Source organism: Zalophus californianus, chromosome 5 (assembly GCF_009762305.2).
Source record: "Zalophus californianus isolate mZalCal1 chromosome 5, mZalCal1.pri.v2, whole genome shotgun sequence".
Classification (NCBI taxonomy): Eukaryota; Metazoa; Chordata; class Mammalia; order Carnivora; family Otariidae; genus Zalophus; species Zalophus californianus.
In genome coordinates, this window is record NC_045599.1 from 70,828,136 (window position 1) to 70,832,732 (window position 4,597).

The window sequence follows — 4,597 nt, forward strand, 5'->3', positions numbered from 1 at the left end:
GGACGCATTTGCATGGTTAATGGCATCATTTTTTTCTCCTTTTCTACTCCTCTATAGTATGATCAGCTGTTATGCTTAACATTACAAATTCTATGTGCTGTTCTTAACATTAGTGGAAACATAAGGCTGGTAGTTTCCTTGTCAGTGATTTAACTAAAACATGAATGTGCACAAAAAAGTATGAGATGTAGGAAGAGGGATGAAGGTGGAAAGTGGTAGTTAGTGCCTGGCTGACGCTTTCTGTTTATAAGAGATTTCCTTTCATGGATAACTCTGGAATTCAGATTGTAATACCTGAGAAACCTCCATAGTTTTCCTCTGTTTCAACTACAAATCCAGAATATTCCACATGTAAACTGAACTCACATAATAGTTTCCTAACGAGATTTATCTATGCATCTCTCCCATCCCATTTGTAAATACACATTTCAATTCATGGAAAGAACATTTTACTTTTCGTAAGATTGGTGAAAATAAATATGAAAATGTCGGCAGTTCAGTCTAAGAGGGTAATTAATATACACACAAATTATTTTTCTTGTTATTAAATATTTCCTAATGCTACAATTGCAGCATGAAACAAAGAGCATGATATTAAGAAGTAGACACAGTTCTGGCTAAGAAAAGTAGTTGATAATCTTGTTTCCTGGTGTTTCACTCAGGGCCTGTGAATGCATACGTATGCACAGAGAGAAAGAGAGGAGAGAGGCAGAAGAGAAAAAGCTAAATGTTATTTTATGGTGGACACAAATCAGTTCGCTTTGGTTAATGTGACATTGTAATAAATATTTTTAATTACTTGATTTTGAGGAATTGTAGGAAGTTCCTTCATGTTCTTTTTCTAATGAAATATGAATATAACATTTCACATGTTACATTTTTCTCATCACTTCACTGATTTTCAGATTTGTATTAGTTCTTAAACCTAACAATGAAAAGGAGCCCTAATTCTCAGTTAAATATTTTCTTATATTCACCATTCTTAGTTTCTTATTTGCTTTCCTTTCCCCAGAATCCCTACCCCAACATACATGCTATCATTTCCCACTATCCAAAGACACTCTTTTCAAACTTTAAATATTTTAATTCCAGTATAGTCGACCTACAGTGTTATCTTAGTTTCAGGTGTACAGTATAGCAATTCAGCAATTCTATACATTGCTCAGTGCTCATTATGATGAGTGTGTTCTTAATCCACTTATTTCATCCAACCCCACCCACCCATCAGCAGCAGGTAACCAAGAGTTTGTTCTCTATAGTTGAGTCTGTTTCTTAATATGTCACTTATTTTCTTTTGTTCATTTGTTTTGTTTCCTAAATTCCTCATATGAATAAAATCATGTGGTATTTGTCTTTCTCTGACATTTCATTTAGCATTGTATTTTCTAGATTCATCCATGTTGTTGCAAATGGCATGAATTCATTCCTTTTTGTGGCTGTAATATTCCATAATGTGTGTCTATAAGCATATACATACACACATGTGTATATGGTTTCAAGTCTCATATGTATATCCTTAATCCATTTTGAGTTGATTTTATATCTGGTGTAAGAAAGTGGTTTGGTTTCATTCTTTTGCATGTAGCTGTCCAGTTTTCTCAGCACTATTGGTGAAGCAACTGTATTTTTCCCAATGCATATTTTTTCCTCCTTTTCAGAAGATTAATTAATTGTATAATCATAGGTTTATTTCTGGGTCCTTTATTTTGTTCCATTGATCTTTGTTCTATATTTGTGCCAGTACCATACTGTTTTCATTACTCTAACTTGGTAGTGTATCTTGTAGGATTGTGATACACCTCCAGTTTTATTCTTGTTTTTAAGATTACTTTGGCTATTCAGGATCTTTCATGTTTCCATACAAATTTTGAATTATTTGTCCTAGTTCTGTGAAAAATGCTGTTGGTATTTTGATACGGGTTGCATTAAATGTGCAGGTTGCTTTGGGTAGTATAGACATTCTCACAATATTTATTCTTTCATCCGTGAGATTGGAATATATATATATATTTAACTTTTTATTGTTATGTTAATTACCATACATTACATCATTAGTTTTTGATTTGGTGTTCCATGAGTCATTGTTTGTGCATAACACCCAGTGCTCCACACAGAACGTGTCCTCCTTAATACCCATCACCAGGCTAACCTATCCCCCCACCCCCCTCCCCTCTAGAACCCTCCGTTTGTTTTTCAGAGTCCATCGTCTCTCATGGTTCATCTCTCCCTCCGATTTACTCCCCTTAATTCTTCCCCTCCTGCTTTTTTTTTTTTCTTAACATATGTTGCATTATTTGTTTCACAAGTACAGATCTGTGATTCAACAGTCTTGCACAATTCACAGCGCTCACCATAGCACATACCCTCCCCAGTGCTGGGTGATAGACATTGGGGAGGGAATATATTTTTTTAAGATTTTTTTTTTTATTTGAGAGAGAGAGAGTGCAAGCTCACATGGAAAAGCACGAGTAGGGGTGGTGGCAGAGGGAGAGGGAGAAGCAGACTCCCCACTGAGAAGGGAGCCCAACACAGGGTTCAATCCCAGGGCCCTGGGATCATGACCTCAGCTGAAGGCAGATGCTTAACAGACTGCACCACCCAGGCACCCCAAGCTTGGAATATCTTTCCATTTGTGTCATCTTCAGTTTCTTTCATCAATGTTCTATAGTTTTCAGGGTACAAGCATTGTACCTTCTGGGTTAGGTTTATTCCTGGGCATTTTATTCCTTTTGATGCCCTTGTAAATGGGATTGTTTTCTTAATTTCTCTTTTTGCTGCTTCGTTATTAGTGTATAGAAATGCAACAGATTTCTATACATTGATTTTGTATCCTAGTGACTTTACTAAATTCGTTTATAAATACTAGTAGTTTTTTGGTGGACTCTCTAAGGTTTTTATATGTGGTATCATATCATCTGTTAGTATTAAAAGTTTGACTTCTTCCTTATTGATTTGGGTACCTTTTATTTCTTTTTGTTGTCTGATTGCTATGGCTAGTGTTTCCAGCACTGTGTTGAATAAAAGTGGTCAGAGTGGATATCCTTGTCTTGTTCCTGAGCTCAGGTGAAAAGCTCTCAGTTTTCTCCCCATTGGGCATGATGTTTGCTGCGGGTTTTTCATGTATGACCTTTATTATAATGAGGTAATCCAAATCCACTTTGAAGTGTTTTTTTTTTTAAATTATGAATGGGTGTTGTATTTTGTCAGATGGCTTTTCTGCATGTATTGAAATGATCATATGATTTTTTCCTTTCTCTTATGGATGTGAGGTATCATGTTGATTAATTTGTGAATTTTGAACCACCTTTGCATCCCAGGAATAAGTCCCACTTGGTCATGGTGAACGATTTCTTTAATGTATTGTTGAATTGAGTTTGCTGATATTTTGTTTTTAGTATCTATGTTCATCAGAGATAGTGGCCTGCACTCTTTTTTGAGGTATCTTTATCTGGTTTTGGTATCAGGGTAATAAGACCTTATACTATGAATTTGGAAGTTTTCCTTCCTTTTCTATTTTTTGGAATAGTTTGAGAAGTATAGGCATTAACTCTTCTTTAATATTTTGTAAAATTCACCTACGAAGCCATCTGGTCCTAGATTTTGTTGGGAGTTTATTACTGATTCAATTTCATTGCTGAAATCAGTCTATTAAAATTTTCTCTTTATTCCTGATTCAGTTTGGGGAGATTACATGTTTCCAGGTATTTATACCTTTCATCTAGATTCTCCAATTTGTTATCATATATTTTTTCACAATATTCTCTTATAATCCTTTGTATTTCTATGGTGTCAGTTTTTATTTCTCCTCTCATTTGTGATTTTATTTGAGTTTTGTTTTTCTGTTTTGCTTTGCTTCATTTTTTATAATTCTGGCTAAAGGTTTATCAATTTTGTTGATCTTTTCAGAGAACCAAATCCTGGTTTCATTGATCTGTTCTATTACTTTTTTTAGTTTTTATTTCATTTATTTCTGCCATAATGTATATTATTTCCTTCTACTGGTTTGGGGTTTGGTTTGTTCTTCTTTTTTTATCTCCATTAGGTATAAGATTAGGTTGTTTTTTTTGAGACTTTCCTTGCCTATATTGCTACAAACTTCCCTCTAGAACAGCTTTTGCTGCATTCCAAATATTTTTGACCATTGTGTTTTCATTTTCATTTGTCTCCATGTATTTTTTGGTTTCCTCTGCTTATTTGGTTGTCCTGGTCATTACTGAGAAGCTTGTTGTTTAGCCTCCATGTATTTGTGGTCTCTCCAGATTTTTTCCTGTGGTTAATTTCTAGTTTCATAGTATTGTGGTCAGAAAATATTCATGGTATGACTTTTATCTCTTTGAATTTGTTGAGACTTGTTTTGTGGCTTAATATGTGATCTAATATGTTTCATGTGCACTTGAAAAAAATCTGTATTCTGCTCTTTTAGGATGGAATGTTGTAAATATAACTGTTAGATCCATCGGGTCCAATGTGTGTTTCAAAGTCACTATTTCCTTGCTGATTGGTTGCATAATTTTATCCATTGATGTGAGCGGTGTGTTAAAGTCTTCTGTCATTGCATTACTATTGATTACTTTCTTCATGTTTGTTGTTAGCTGTT